The 17,354-nt window shown below is 39.7% G+C and overlaps 1 protein-coding gene across 2 annotated transcripts in view; it reads right to left on the bottom strand.

Moving 5' to 3' along the window:
- Positions 1-17,354, bottom strand: part of MYO16 (myosin XVI) — a 355,407-nt gene that overhangs the window by 314,698 nt on the left and 23,355 nt on the right. The window contains exon 1 of one of the 2 annotated variants that reach the window (XM_051772799.1): positions 13,561-13,628. The exons of the other annotated variant lie outside the window; for it this stretch is intronic. The gene's annotated coding sequence lies outside the window, so the exon portion shown is untranslated. Of the gene's footprint in view, positions 1-13,560; positions 13,629-17,354 lie in introns of those variants that run through there. 2 annotated transcript variants of the gene reach the window in all.

The raw sequence follows: 17,354 nt of genomic DNA, 5'->3' as shown, positions 1-17,354 counted from the left end.
TTCTGAATAAAATTTCCTATTTAAACTAGGTCTCCCAGGATGTAAGATCTGCAGGGGTTCATGGGGAGCTTGGTTTTGGTGGAAGAAAGGGAAGATGGAGGAAGAAATCTCCTGAGTGTTTTTTCATTCAATCCTCAGAGAGAAAAACTGGCATTGATTTTGGTTTGTCTATTTGGGAAAAAAAAATAATTGTTGTGTTCTACTACATTATTTCAGCTTCAGAACTAAGTTGCCCCCCTTCTTTATCTATAAATACCTATCCTTTGATTTTTCTCAATATCAACAGTTTGTGCAGAAAAAAAATCAACTCAATGCCTTAAGAAAACAGAATGACAAGGGAGAATTTAAAAATGCACATATACAAAGAATGTTTTACAGAATAAAACAATGTTATTCTTCACCATCAACAAGAACAGAAAAGTATCTTGCAAAGGAATTTTATCCCTCTCCTACCTCCAGAGCAACACAAAGCACTGATGAATATCCTTAGTGGGTACTTGATCTCTGCAGCTGCCCTGCTGCAGTACTGACACTTCCTCAGAGAAGCATTTCCTCCCCAGATGCACTGATCAACTTACACAGGGGCTGATTCAGCTGTCCCAATTTCTGAACTACATTCTGGATATCTGTCACAGTAGTTAGAAGTAACTTTTTTGCTTTATCCATAGTTACAATAAATAGGACCAGGGATCACAGAATCACAGAACTGTGGAACCGTTTAGGTTTGAAGGGACTTTTAGAGATCAGCAAGAGCAATCTCACTGACATGGGAAGGGACATTTTTCACTAGCTAAGATTGTTCAAAGCCCCATCCAACCTAATTTTGAATAGGTCTAGGGATGAGGTATCCATAATTTCTATGGGTAACCTGTTCCACTGTCTCACCAGCCTCATTGTAAAAAATGTTCTCCTTCTATCCCATCTAAATCAAGCTTCTTTCAGTTTAATCCATTCCCCCTTGTCCTGTCACTCCAGGCCTTGGTAAAAAGTCTCTCTTGTAGGCCCCTTTTGGTCCTGGAAGGCTGCTAGAAGGTCTCTCTGGAGACTTCTCCAGGTTGAATAACCCCAATTCAGCCTGCTCTCATAGGAGAGGTGTTCCATTCCTCTGATCATTTTTGTAGCTCTCCTCTAGACCACTGAAACAAACTCAAGTTTGTTTTGTACTGGGGACCCCTAAGCTGGATGCAGTACTTCAGCTGGGATCTCATGAGAGCAGAGCAAAGGGAGAGAATCACCTCCCTTGACCTGTTGGTCACACTTTTTTTATGCAGTCCAGGATACAAATGGCTTCCTGAGCTGCAAGTGCATATTGCTGGCTCATGTCTAAAGTGTTTGGAAGAACGCACAGAATGTGAAGAAGTTTGTGCTCTTTTAAAAACAACAGCAACAATAATTTCCATAAATACTCTAGTACGAAATTATTCTAGTTTCCAAATCCTATTTAGGTGCAAAAAGAATGAACTATATTGCTTTCAGCTGCAACTGAAAGAATTAACTCAGAATTAACTTAAATGCTAAAAGTATCCACAACTTGTCCCAAGAGTCAAGTGCATATGTCAATGAACAGCTATGGACACCTCAGTAAACCTAAGGTTTAACTGAAGTGCTAGATGCTACAATGAAACATTCAACTGAATAAATTTACTGTGAAGTTTTATCTTCCAGACATTTACAGCTCAGTGAAAAACTTCATCCAAATAAAACCATGTATAGTTGTAAATTCAGAAGTTACATTACAGAGGAAGCAGTCAGATGTTTCTCTGATAAAGGGAAATAACCCTATCAATTCTGCTTAATCCTACAAAGAAAACTACCTAATCCAATGTCATGCTTTGAGATAGCCCCAAAATCTAAATTCCCTAGTCCTAGCCCCATGTCACGTCTCAATCCAATGTGAGATGGGTTTTTTTGCAGACAAAACACACCAGACTCCAAATGGGGGGAAAGGGAATATATATTACAATGACTGTACAAATAAATACTACAATACATTATATACATGATCACAACTATCTCTACCATGACATAAGTATTTACAATGGATCGGATCTCTTCTCCCCTCCAAATAAAAGTCTAGGAGGGAAGAAGGACAGATCCCTTCCACATTTAGGGCAGCAGTTCCTCTTCTGTCTTCCATGCAGCAGTTGCAACTGGATTGTTGTAGCTGGATCTCTGTTCAATACACACAAGGGGGTCTCCAAGCCCCTCGGCTCTCCTTCGACTCCAAGTGAAGGCCTCACCTGTGGGCTGCCAGCAGGGACAAGACTCGCGTCACCACAGGTATATCACGAAATGCAGGGGCATCTTCGTGAAAGTCCCTTCCTCAGGGGATTCACCCCTGAGTCAGAACATCTTGGGCAGCTTTCAGTTGAAAGTCTTTGCCTCAAGAGTTCTACCAGAGCTCCTGTGCTCTGTCTCAACTGCCAACGTGGCAGCAGCAGCGGGGGGGAAGCAAGGTCACCCCCCTCTGCATTCCATCTGGCCATCCCAGTCCAGCTCTGGGACGTCTTTGAGCTGCTTAGCTCCTCTCTCTCCGGTGCTGCAGCGTTCCAAAACTCCTCTCCAAAATAGGAGTCCATGTCCCTCCTTTCTCAGAGGTCTCAAGGGAGTTTGGGGGGTCTGGTTCAGTTCTTACCCCCAAAACTCTGTATCTCTGCTGCTGACTCTCTTTTCTCGGCTCTCCTTCCAAGAGTCCTCTCTGCAGTGCTGCATGCCTCTGTTGCTTCATCTTATCTCTTCTGGCCCTGTGTCACCATTTCTCCGGTCAGTGCTGGTCTGTCACTACTCCTGCCGCTGCCCAGGGTGGAGAAAACATCTCCCAGCATAACTACAGACACTTAGCTCAGTCTAACACTGTTCCAAGTCTCTGCAGTCCCCCCAGCCGGGGGCTGGGGTGGGCCAGAGCCCCAAGGGGCTCAGAACCCCTTTCCTCGTGGTGTCAGAACATGGCTACCACTTCTACCACCAAACTACAACCCGTCTCTTACGGTCTGGTTGTGGTATGTTTATATTTCACAGGAGCGCAGATTGGTTCAAATCTCCAATGTCACCACCCCTTGGGGGTTACCACTTTTTCTTAGCTTCAGGGGGAAAACCTGGTTCAAACCACTACATCCAATTAAAAAGAAACACCAACTTACTTATTAATAAATGCCTCTAAAAAGTTCATAATATTCTGTGGTGACAGTATGTTCTCACCAATAATCTACACTACAAGCTATTGTAGTGTAGACCTATTGAATAGAATACATTTCAACTGACACAGCTATGTTCACAGCCTGGAATGTTAATATTTGTAAATATTAGGGCCTATATATGACACCCCAAATGTCACAGGAAAAACTCTTTTCACATACAGACACTTAATTTATATGGCAGCCTCCAAGTCCTGTATGATTTTTACTAGAGAGAGATTCAACCAAGCAATAATGTGGAACGTGACAGGTTTTACAAGAAATAACAATAGCTCATAGCACTTTAATAACAAGAAGTCTGCTATAGCTAATAGAAATAGTAAAGGGAATATATAATCAGCATTTAATTAAAGCACTTGAAGTTCATACAGGATTAGAGTCAAGAGTCCTGATTTGGCAAAATCACGTCCTCAGATTTTTCTAATGCCAAGTAATCCAGGTCACACCTACCACACCATCCACCAAGAACACAGAATACCCTAATGCCCAGTTTAGTGAAGACTCAAGAAGGCTGGGAAACTAGACCAAATATCAGCTTCTCCCTCCTGAAGCTCTCTCTGGGACCTCTCCATCTAGATCCCTGTGCACTCTTAAAAGGTATTGTACTCATACTACAGTACTCATTAAAGGTATTGTAGCATCTATTCTCATCAGCCTTGAAAGGAAACTGTGACTTTCCCCCAGATAACCAGGCACTAAATGTTTATGTAGAAGGGAAGAAAGTTAAAACCTCAGCTTCACTGCTAACTATAGGCATTGCAAATGCATAAGAAGATACCCTCAAAAAACACAAAATTTGATTCAATGTTTTTGGTTATTGTAACAGTGACTATGGGGACCAATTTATTTATCTTCCGCTTTTTGATCCATTGGAGTCCATTCCCCTACATAGAATCACAGAATAGTTTGGGTTGGAAGGGACCTTTAAAGATCAACTAGTCCAATCCCCGTGCAATGAGCAGGGACATTTTTACCTGCATCAAGTTGCTCAGAGCCCCATCCAACCTAACCTTGAATGCTTTCAGGGACAGGGCATCCATCACCTCTCTGAGCAACCCAGTCCAATATTTTACCACTATCATTGTAAAAAATCTCTTCCTTGTATCTAATCCAAATAAACTCTTTTAAGTTTAAAACCATTACCCCTTGTCCTATCACTACACACCCTGATAAGAAGTTTGCCCCCATTTTTCACATAAGCCCCCTTTAAGTGGTGAAAGGCTTCTATAAGGTTTCCCTGGAGCCTTGTCTTCTCCAGGTTCAGCAATGCCAACTCTCTCAGCTTTTCCTCATAGGAGAGGTGTTTCAATATGTTTGCAATAGATGATGTTCCCTACAATAGGCATAAAAAATAATTTGTTGCATTTGAATTTAAAGAGTAAATACCAAAAACACAGGTACTGACAGGTCAGAAAATTAGTGCCTCTTTGGGAACTTATGCACTCAAGACATTATTAATGCAGCTCAATTCATAAACTATGAGCAGATGAGCTGACAGTCTTCATGTCACTCGATTCTTAAAAGACAGGTCAAGACAACTCCTGTGGGTCCTCTAGTCTCAACAAGTAGGGAACCAGGACTGCAGGATGCACCGTGGCGTCTTGTGGACTGTAGGAAGAACAACCAAGTAGTGGCACAACTGTCACAATTCAGTCACAGGATCAGTGATTCTGTGCTTTGATTCTTTTTTAACTGCTAGGGAAGGAGGCAAACCTGTTACTATTTCTGTGCTCTCATTTCCACTACCTAACCTCTCATATAAGCCAATTTTTTGCTTTATTCATTTTACAGTAGTACAGCACAAAAAGATAATTATTTAGCTGGAACATCTAGCTAATAGATTTAAGTGGTACGTATTGGCACAAAGGCTTTTGGAATAGAGTTATATCAAGTAAATCTACAGCTAATATGATCCCTCAAGAAACAGACGGTAAGTGCAGGCACTGCAGCTTGTCTGAGAGCTTATGAAAATATAGCCTTAACCAAACAGATGCATGGAAGAATGACAGAGGAAACAAGGCATCCCAAAGAGGACTGATGGTAGGCCTTAGAAACCACTGGCAATTATGCAGGAAAGAGTGGTGGGTGGCACCCAGGGCTGCCCTAAGTGATTTACCAAATGAATGGCTACATATTCCTGAAACACACAGACAAGCTGCCAAGGCAACTTTTATGCTCAAGGAGGAGCCATATGTCCCCAAAGAGCTGAGAAGAGACTGTCACCAACCCCAGAGAAGGTACAAAGGGCATTCATTAGTAACTAAGGACTCTCCTAGAATTTCTCAGTGGATACCAGAAAACATATTCTCCAGCTAAAGCCAAAAAAGCTTCTCAGATTTTCCTGGACTCCTTCTGACTTCTGCCCTGTGCCGCCTGCCCACACTAGACAGCTCCGACCAGATGACAAGTGACTAGATGGCTCCAAGAAAAAGAATGTTGGAGACTGGGCACAGGTATGGTTCTCATCCATGGTCCCAGCTGGGTATCCCATTCTGCACTTTGAAGTAAATTGAAAATTGCCTTCACCTTTAATCCCAAAAAGCTGCTCTTGAAACTTTCTAACAATAAAAAGTTAGCTGAGGTGCTCGAATGAGATAATTTGTATTAAAATATTCCTAAAGAGATGAATTCACACTTCTAAGAAAGGAAAAAGTGAAACCAAAGAACAAGGAAAATTTACCTCAGTTACTTAAAAAGGAGCAAGACAATTTCTCAGTAGAAACTAATCCAAAGGATATCGGTATATGTGAGCACTGGTAGTTTTTGTATGGGTCTACATATCCAATGTACAGAAGCAGTCTACCAGACTGGAAAAACACTAACAAAAAAAGGCAAAAAACCGAGAAAAAAAAAAGATCGAGAATTTCGTAAGAGGCCACTGACCCAAAACTGAAGAAATTTGAAAAAAAAAAATAGAAAAAGTCACATGAAGATGGAAAAGTGTAACTCAGGGTAAATACAAAGTTACAGCAGACTGTTATAATTCTAGAGGTCAATGGGCTGAAATCAAAGGCTGAGACAACACTCTTTCTATGAAAAAAATCTCATGGTCAGACTCTATCTTTCCCTCCCTTCTCTGTACATAAAAAAAAAAAAAAACCAAAACAAAATCCACTGAAAATACACAGACTAACTGTATAAGAAACAAAGACTTGTACACAAATAAGGACTTTTAGCAAGTGTGTTGTTTCCTTTTGGCACAGAACAAAGTGGTTTTGTTACTACACAAGGCTACATATCCAGTGAGGTTACAATTCTTTGAAAATATTTTGTCTTTATACAACTATATTATTCAGAGGAATTAGTGCTTGATAACATTCTACTTGCACTGAATATGCTCCCACCTTTTATCACCCCCGTGCTGAGGTAAATTGTGGGTGCTGTGGAGGGAGCTAGGCTCTCCCTGCTGCTCCCAATGCCTTGTTGCTGGCATGTGGGATTGTGTGGAGAAAGGTAAGACCAACCTCAATGGATAAGAAAAGAGGTCAGACCATAGCACATCAGTGTTGAATTCTGTATAAGAAAAAGCAAAGAGAAATTTACTCAAAATGCCACTTCCATCTGGTTGAATATTGCAAAGTATACGCATCAGAAAGTGGAGTGTAGATGTAGTTAGCTACTGAGGTAAAAACAGCTTTTCCTTTTTTCCCTATGTATTCATTATGCCCATACCAGTCCTTTTATGGGAAGGACTGGCAAGAAGATAATTTACAATGCAGGGCATCACACATCCAAAAATGGTCCAGAGGTATACCCTGAGCATCACGCTGTAACCGTGAGCACTGCCAGCAAAGGGACACTGATGCTGCTGAGGAAGCATAGGGCACTCATCACATTAGAGAGCATCTAGGATGCTACAAGACTGTATACACGCTTCTGTCAAAATGAACCCTTGACACCGTCTCCTTCAGAGGGCAGGAAGAGGAGGTACCACTAGTTTGGTATAGTTTTTTCCACTCACAGATGGGGACAGAAAGCTTGGATACTCGGTGAAGCTAAGATAAGTAATTTCATTTTACAGGAGATAAAAAAGCTGAGGTGAAGCAATATGCATTGCTGAGAAAAGAAACCCACTTGATGTGGAGAGTTCTTCTGGCCTTCTGAAGAGATACTTCTTCCTTCACTGCCCCAAAGACAAAGACTTGTTTCTTAGTCATATCTCTCTGGTTAAGAACTCAGGCTTTAAAAAATCTTCCAAGAATTCTTTAAGTGAACCACTTTTCTGCAGTGCCACAGGGGTTGTGCACACACAAGGCCACTTACCCAGTACCGCTGATAAGCAGACTTTCAATCAGACACCCCTTGGAACAGATGTTCCTTTGTTTTCAAAGTAGCAACAATTCTTCTGCACTTTTGGCACCATATGCACCAAAAGTGAGAAAATCAAAGCAGTAAGTGGAAAACCAAGCCTTTTCTGAAAGCACTTTCCCTCGAAGAGAACATTTCTACTATTTCAGTTGTGTGTCTGTTCTCATCCAGGCCAGCCTGGCAATGGGTGTAGCTCAAGGAGAGCTCACCAGTGGGCTAGGCCATGCCAGGGGCAGAAGCTGCAACAGTGACACCTCTGCCTCTGCAAAGTCCCTGCTGGGTGTTATGGGGCAGCCAGTCTCATACGCTGTGCGCAGCTAAAATGGTCAGTGACAAATGAAGAAAGACAGTTCATGTGCATATGGTGTACAACAAAAACTAGATCCTGGCCTACATCATTTCCTTTTGCATCTGTTTAACTTGGATCTATCTAGGTTTGATCAACTAATCTGGGGATTTTGTTTATATCTGAAAACAACAGGAATGAACAATCTCTTGAGATGCAGCTGCTCATCAGCACATGTACTGCATTTAGGAACATTATTTAGTCAGAGCTTAACTTGCAGAGAAATGCAGAAAACATGTGATTGAAGGACTTCAAAATGTTGTGTCACAGAAGAGCTTTATTCCTACCCTTAAAACTCCAAATCACAAAAGCTTCAGTGTTCTGTCAACACTCTCTCTGTGTTTGTCTTTGCCTTATCATTCCATCCCAATGCAAAAAGCACTGGTCAGCAGCTTCTTTGTCAATAATTTGGCAAATGTTGTTCTCTAAAAACTAAGTCAAAAGGGTAAATGCAAACAAATATTGGTTTCTGTTCTGTAAATAAACTGAGCTATTCAGTTCTGCTTTGAACTAAAGAAACCCACAGCAGTAGCAAACCCAAAGAGTAGCTTTTATGTGACAGAGTACGACTTCAGACAAACTACATTCTTCATTTTATTGACTGTACTTGATAAGACTATTCTGACATCTCAAAAAATAAAATTAAATTGAATTTAATGCTGTTTAATTTAGTATTGCTACATACATATTTTTGTTTGTGAACAAATAAAAAGGCCTTGGACATGGAGATACACTCATACGGGAAGATAAGAGATGAAACAGAAAAGCACATGTATGATGTCAGATTTTTTTTTTAAGCTATAGATAAGCAGCAAGTTTAGATTGAATTAATAGCATACAAACTACAAGCAGTAAACCTCACAGAAGCATACTTCCTGCACAAAACTAGCATATTCTAAGAATAGGTTTCTTTATGTCTTAAGCAAATATCAATTTGTAACATTAATAATTCACATATAACAAAATAACATTCTATTCCTCAGCAGCAGGATCTTTCCCAGGACTAAAACATTTATCATTATTTGATCATCCAACCGAACCGAGATGAATTAGCAAAACAGAAATCCTAATTAGAAATGTGCCTGATACGTATTTTATTTTCCACAGATAACAGAAATATACTGCTGATAGCACATTTTAGTGTAATTGTTCTTCTCACAGAAGGTTTTAAAATAAATGGAAAAAAAAATCCTAAAAGATATTCTTCCTTAGACATTCCAAGCACTGGTCACATAAATCACAAAACGGGGCAAGGAAGCACGATCAATATTTGTGCAATCCATTTATAAGTACAGATATCTGTCTTTTGTTATATCAATGTGCTATGCAAAATGCTGTGTTTCCAGGACATATCTGTGGCTTCTATCACTATACTACACATTCAGAAATAAACAACAAGTTTAAGCCTGATGTATGTAAAAACATGCTTTCAAATACAACTTCTACAATATTAGCCACCAGCTGGTAACAAAACTTATAATCAAGTGAATTTACCTTACCTAGATTTTATATGACTACCAATTATTTCATTTTTAAAAAATATTATGTACTTTTTATATTTAGCTATATTCATTATTAATGGATTAAATGCCTTATATATGCTGAAACACACACATAGCATCAGATGAAAAATACATAAGAGTTTATGGTGAAGAAAATACCTACCAGATTTCAATCTCTTAAAAAAGTCATTACAATGAATTATTGAAATGTGAAAATAAATAGATATTCCTACCACAAATTTTATCTTGACCAATTTCGCTCCCACATATTCCTGTTTGCCACTGAATCAATTTCACACTTACTCACCTCCCTGTCTCTGTGATGTGGTTTATTCATTGGTTTGATATTGCCATAGCAACTCTGCAACATGGAAACATGTTAGCCGAGCAATGCCGCTCACCTCACACTAGATGGTGAATAGCTGCCTGGTGCATATAACATATTTTAATGTATATTGATCTCTGCTTCTTACTATTAAGCTACTGGTTTAACATCACTATTTTTAACTCTGTATATAGCAATCTTTTGGCATAACCTTCACAGTATTTAATTTGTAGTGGTCTTGGCTTGATTACAAAAATTACATACTACCTCAAATTTAAAGCTAGAATATATTTTGACTGTAAGTCCAACTACTGCATTTGGACACACTTGATCAACCAGAAAAATAAACAGCACTACTCTCAACCCCAAAATTCAGGGCTTCCCCAGCATTCCTGCATTTTTGCCTCCTGTAAGCAAGCATATGCAAATCACAAATCAGACCGTGCTAGCATGGGAGCACACACATGCTCAGTTTAAGGAGCTTTCCCATCAGATCATGTGGCCTGGAGAGAGTAGAGACCCTCTCCCTCCCCACCATGCCTCCCTAGGAAACCAGCAAACTGGCTGGTGGCTAGTACGTGAGAGGGACGGTGCTTTGTCTCCAGAAGGGATGCAGGGTTGAGCCTGTCAGAAGGCAGGCAGTGATGCTTCCGCAGCTTCTGCTTCCCACAACCTTCCCACAATCAGTGGGGACTTGCAACGTATTCTGAATTACTAAATGGACACAGTATGTCTCCTCAGTTTGTATAAAATGAAACTCGAAGCAAAACAACACATGAGAACAAAAGCAGGATCTCTGGTGCAGCAAGCAACAGAGTCTTTAAAACTCCAAAGTCTATCACATCAATACTATGCAAATCAGGGCATCCCCAAACACAGATTTGGATCATGGTGAGGAGACTAGGCAACCATCCAGGGCAATAGTATGAGTGGGAGCCGAAACTGTCTCACTGAATGAGTCTTTATCTTCACAAGTTGGCAACTACTTCACAACTGTGCTTACTCACAGAGGAAACACTTCTGTTGGAACTAGGTTGCACCACAGCTTGACCTAAATGGTTTCTAAGATGAGAAGTTTATTTGCCCTCAGACACTTGGACAAGCCCCATAAAACACCGAGGTTCTGACCACACTTGACACAGAAAAGCAGCATGGAGACTAGTAATACCTTCAGACTCAACACATCTCTGAATGCAGTAACATACCAGGACACTTCCTTCTACCTACCTAATAACATCACCACTGTTTCAGTTCTCACTGTGCCTAAGCTCAAAAGTTAAACACTGCTTTAGCAGCCTTAGGCTAAGTGTAAAACACATCTGTGAAACAGTTTCACAGCTGAAATTCAAGTTACTGCCACCTTACTATAACACACAAAGGTATGTGATCTGAGATGTACCACATCATCTCTGCATGGACTTGTGACAAATAGTTATAATTTCTTTCTCCTTCAGGTCTGAAACCAGCATTTTGGTTGGGGATTTATTTATCTTATATCAAGGAAAAGGTGTTGAATAAAAGGGAAGATGGAAAAAAGTATTTTTGAGTACAAGGTGTTTCAGTTTCTGACTACGCTCTCCAAGTAAACACAAGAGTTATGAAAACTGCTGTAAAATAAATTCCATCATGCCTCAACAGCAAAAAACCAGCATGAATTGTGTACAATGGGCAAATGGGTTTCTATTACTATTTCCTGTAACATGGTTTTGATTTTTTCCTCAACCAAAAAAAAGTTATTGCAAATTCCAGGAGACAATATACAATCAGCAATGATACTACAATAGGTGTTTCCACTGAAAGCATCGAGAAGCCAGCTTTGGTGCAGGGGGTGAGCGGGAGCCCTGGGGATCAGGTCAAATAGGGGCGATGGATGGGAAGGAGGATACTAAACAGGAAAACAATTCATATCTATACACTGCTAGGAAATCAGAGTTTTCTGCTTATGGACTACTCTTACAGTAGTGCAAATAGCTAGTGATTGCTCTCCTAACAAAATTTCTGATGGCTCTATGCTTCCAGGCAACTTACAATATTAATTCTATTTATATATTTAGTTTTAATTCTCTTTATATATTTAGTTTTCTCTTTGACAAGTAAGGAGCTCAAAGAAGGTGCTAAAAAAAGAATTACATTCTGCCTAATGTGAGAGGTTATTTCATCTAAATACACAATTTCTAGTGACCTTTGCTGGAACTCCTACAGTTAGTACACTGCAAACGCATCTAAGTAAAGTAAAACATTAGCAATTTGTCTGCTGTCAGTCATCTCTTTCATCCTCTCAGTAAAGTATTTAATTCTTCAGATCGCATTGCCATTAAATGCTTTCATCTGATGGACTATAAGCAGGGGCCCAATGGGAGCTATCTGTGCATACAGGGACTACAAACTCATGGCCAAGAACAGGGCATGAATACTTGGAGATACTCAGCATCATTCCCAGAGACATGTGTCCCATGAACACAGTTTGAAAAACAACGAATAGGACAGTAGCACTAGTACAGCTTCCACATGAATGCTTAACCTTTAAATAATCCCAAAACTATGAATCCACAAATAAAACCAAATCCAACTTAACAATAAACAAATCTAAATGTCACTAGCAGCCTACTCTAAATCTATATGAAGGTTCATAAGGGACACTGAAATGCCACTCTCACTTCCCTTTCGCTTCCCAGGTTTCAGCAATGGCACAAACTTCTCCAAAGCAGGTTCTTCCCATGGACTAAAGTTCTTTATGAACTGCTTCAGCATGGATCCCTTCCACACGGTACAGTCCTTCAAGAACAGTCTACTTCAGCATGGGGTCACAAGTCCTGCCAGCAAACCTGTTCCAACATGGGCTCCTACCTCCAATGAGTCCACAGTTCCTGCCAGGAACCTGCTCCAGCACAGGCTTTCCATGGGGTCACAGCCTCCTTTGGGTATTCACCTGCTCTGGCATGGGGCTCTCCATGGGCTGCAGGTGGATCTCTGCTCCACTACAGACCTCTATGGGCTGTAGGGGCACAGCTGCCTCACCACAGTCTACACCACAGCTGGCAGGGGAATCTCTGCTTTAGCAGAGCACCTCCTTCCCCTCCTTCTTCACTGACCTGAGTGTCTGCAGGGCTGTGTCTCTCACATATCCTCACTCTTTTGGCTGTTGTTCCACAGCAGGTTGTTTTTTTCTTTTCCTCTTCTTAAGGATGTTATCCCAGAGGTACTGCCACCATCACCATTCGGCTCAGCCCTTGTCCAGCACCTGGTCCCCACTGGAGCCAGCTGGCATTGGCTCTGTCAGACAAGGGGAAAGCTTCTGGCAGCTTCTCATAGAAGCTGCCTCTGTAGTCCCCCTTTTATCAAAATCTGGCCATGCAAACCCAATGCAACTGCTAGAATAAGAGTAACATTTGAGTTACTTACGAGACTGTAACACTAATTCCAAATCACAGAACCATCATACACAAGTGCAGCAGCACAGTCTTGCTTTTGCTAAGGGCAGATGTCACCTTTGGGGAACCCAGGATTCTCTCCAGACTTGGCATTTCCCAGGGCCAGAAACCCACAGATGCAGTAGATGTTTCACAGACCTTAGTCTTAAGGGATACACAGTCACATTAGAATGGTTTGACAGCTTTGGGCTCCATAAAATGCCAGGAATCATTTTTAGTTATCTCCACCTTCTGAGCAAAGCCACACCTCAAAAACCATTTTATATCCAGTCATATCTGCAACATGGGCTGCCAGTCATACTATTCTGAAGTAAAATAAAAAAAATATAACATAATCTCAGTTTCAATTTCAGTTATTTTTTAGTTTAGACCAAATGAGATGAATGACAGCTCTGATTTTACATGAATTGTCCAATCCCTACATATAATTTCTTTAAAATGCACCCATGGGTACCTTTGTATTCTTCCAGCAGAGATGCAGCTCTGTACAAATGGAATTTAACTTGCTGAGACTCTCGGGCATTTATTCTGTAAAAAACAGCAAATATATCTTGAGATTTGTAAAACACACTGGAAGAAAAGCATTCAACAATTTGAGCAGCCTTTTTTCTTTTTTTTTAAAATCAGTGGACAGTATTGCAACAACAGAAAATTAGCTTGATAAAATGGGTGGTTCAAACAGACAAATTAGGTTGTCAGCAAATAAACTGATGCCAACATAATCAATCATCAAGTCACACCAGGCAAGCTGTGCAAGCAGAAAATTAAGAGATTGCAAGTTAGTCCCTACCCAGTAACACTGTTGGCTATATCTTTATTTGTATTTAAAGATCTTTATTAGAGTTGCTATTTTAGGCTTGACATATATTGTTATGACATTATATTGGTTTTGATTGATTGTACCCTTCTCTCTTGATCAACATGAACCAACACAGACATGCAATGGACTGTCTTTAATGGCCCACACGTATTTATTATATCATCAAAGATTACCACCACTGCATAATGTGGTGTTGCTTAAGATCTCATAGCCCTTTTTCTTCTTCTTTTTCTTTTTTTTTTTTAACAGAGTCCGCTAGGGCAAACTGAATCCTGTTTATCTTTCCTCACTAGATCAGGTCTTCCAAACTTCTACTTTCATATCTTTATTCCCTTACCTGTACATGCTGGCAACAGAATAGCATTATTAACAAAACAAATGAAGAAAAGGCTATACTGTTTCACACTTATGTTTGTCAATTCACAACATTAAATAGGCCTTTAAAATGAAAGGGTACTTTTTCCTAAAATCACTTAGTACTTTATAATTTGTTTATATACCAAATTAATATGAAATTAGTCTGAAAAAATATACCTCCTCATATAGTTGAACTTGACACAATAATTAGACTAGTATGTTTGGCATCTAGTGATGACTAAACACAGAAGACTAACTAAAACCAGTTGTTGTTAAAATAATGAAAATATCTATAAAAACCAAGAGCCATCAAAACCAAGCCTAATTTTCTTCAGGCATTAAACAAGATAACGAAATAGATAATGTAACAGGATCACTACTTTGTATTGTTAGCGTTTTCCCTACAGCTTCATTCCTTGTGTTTCTGTCAATGGCTCTGTTTATTAGTCATTTATCAAATATATATTTCTATTTGTGCTTTGATGTGGTGAAGTTGTTACATTGATTCCAATACATTGAAATGAACATCTAGCTTTGCTATGGCACAGTTAATATGATTTGACTCACCATGCTAAAGTTGTGGGATTCTGATTGCCCCTTATAACATGGTGAATGTGCCCAGTATCTCTTTAACCCACCTAGGGCCTAATCAGTATCCACAGATGAAATATGCTGAAAGCATTACTCAAATCAATTTGCCAAAATCAGCCCATTTGATACCTCCTCTGATTTAAAGTAATGGATCTGGTCTGAGCACTACTATAGAAGGAGTTTACTTGTGGAATACCTACCCAATATGGGCAAGACTAAAATTCAACTTTACTCCACAAACAAATTTAGCCCATAAAGAAGATTCTACTAATACACACTCATTGTTTGGAAGTAGCTATACCAGCACTAAAAACAGATATTCTTTGCAGTTGTTTTGAGTTGAGTGAATCATTATTTGTATTTCATAATCGACATATTTAGCCCTCTTAGGGGCAGACAGCTGACAGACAAGGCAACCAAAGCCAGGCAGAAAATACACAAGGTGGATAACAGGCAAGGAAGAAATTGCTAAATACACACTAGCAGCTGAGCAATTGGAGGGACTGATAAGAGTACCAAGCAATCAAATGGTATCAGATAAATTCCTGACTCAAAATTATTATCCCTGCTACAGATCTGTTACTAAAAAGAGAGGCATTGTAAAATATGAGGTTATACCACTCTTCCACAATTGCACAACTCTAATTTAAAGCACAATTTGGATTTAATTAAATTTTTTTGTTCCTGTGTATAGTTTCATCTATTCAGAAACCCTAGCCTGCTGTTTGCTCCAGCCAACTCTTTACATTCTAACCTTATGACAGGAATAAACCTTTAAAAAAAGCTTTTAAGGCAACACTCCACAATTTAACACAAAAGCAGATCCTTAATACATCATTATTTATAGGAAAGAAAGTGGAGAAGTACCTGTTTCAGAGTTAGCCTCTTAACTTTACGAACTGCTAGGCTTCTTTAGGAGACAGAGAAAGTTCCACAGAAGTCTTGGATTTCTATCTGTCTTCCTAAAAACTCATCACCAATGAAAAAAAAGCTTTTTAGGAAACCATGCACACATGTTCTTCCAGGTAAAGTGGCCAGGAAATGCCAGAGCCCCTGAAATGCTGCTAAACAAGAGCACACAGTTGGTCATTGCAAACTAGATGATCTAACATGTTTTTAAAAATAGCATTTTTTGCTATTGGTAAAACCACTGATTCTTGTGCTTTTAAGACATTCCTTCCTCATAAGAGAAAGGAAATACAGTAGAGCTAGTGATACTCCCTTCTGCACCTCACCTACAGAAAGAAATATTTGATTCTGGATCTGGCCTTTATACGATAACCAAAAGAGATCACATTTGTGCTGCATTTTTTGTTCTAATTAGAGACAGATTTGTCTGGTTTTGTCTGAAAGAAAAAAAGCATCTAATTTCACACAAGCTGGATCCAGCATCACCATAGTTTTTATAGTCCACTTTAACAAATAAGATTTTTCCTGGAATCTGATGAGACAAAAAGTTCTCTCCCTTTGACAAACACGGATATTTCTCTGCATACTGATTATTTTTTTCCATCCCCCCTGCAAGTCCTAAAGCTATACATAACACTTTTGAGGTAGTACGTTACCAAGGCAACTCATGCAGCTCATCATTATCTAGACCTCATTATTAAAAGATTGATTTTGGATGAATAGGAATCTTGTAACAGGGTGAGCTGACAGATTACTTTTTTTTAAGATGCTGAAGACCAGGGTAGCCTAAGCATATGATTCTATTGTGGGTGGAATGAATTGAAGAAATGGCTACATAAATGTCTTCTCAGTTACCCTATATATGGGTTTCTGTTATCTGGATTCTACCTTCCTCAAGACAGCAACTTCACTGATTCAAAAAAGAAAGGGAAAAATCAAGAACTTACAAACTGTGCCAACAGAACTCCTGGGGCACAGCCAAAGTTAAACTTAGATCTCTGAAGACCACAACAAAGCAACTCCTGGTTTTACAGTCCAAACACTGGATCAGCAGCATAATGGCTATGTAGCACAAATCACTAGGCTGACATTACCTCATCCTGACAGATTGAATTTAGTTTAGTTATGCAGCATATAAATTCATGATAACTCAAGAGAGGCTGTTCATATTAGACACTTACTGAATCTTTTAGTATGGCTCCAGGCTTTACTTTCAGTTGCTTTATATATTGTTAGTACTCATTATTTTTCTGGTTTTCATTAACTTAGCTGAAGCAGAGTTTTTGATTCCAGTTTTTGCACCTTTTTTAATGCACTACATAGCTGAACCTTTCTCTTGCCAAAGCAGCCAGTACTTGGACAGATAGCTTGGCCAGGCAAGAGCCTGAAAATCCTCAGGCCACACAAAAAACCCTGAAGTTTGCTCAGTCTGGTCCTAAATACTATAGGACAAAGCTCAGGCAGAGACCCTGCACAGCAGACTCCTGTAAGCAATGTGTACAATGTTACAGCCACACCTTGATGTTTCACACTAGGGGACCTGAAGCAGCCATTCGAGAATACTAAAAAGA

The sequence above is a fragment of the Manacus candei genome, unplaced genomic scaffold (assembly GCF_025592945.1).
Source record: "Manacus candei isolate 608988 ecotype Guabito, Panama unplaced genomic scaffold, ASM2559294v1 h1tg000159l, whole genome shotgun sequence".
Taxonomy (NCBI): Eukaryota; Metazoa; Chordata; class Aves; order Passeriformes; family Pipridae; genus Manacus; species Manacus candei.
Note: the sequence above shows the minus strand (reverse complement) of the source record. Positions and strands in the feature narration are given on the sequence as shown.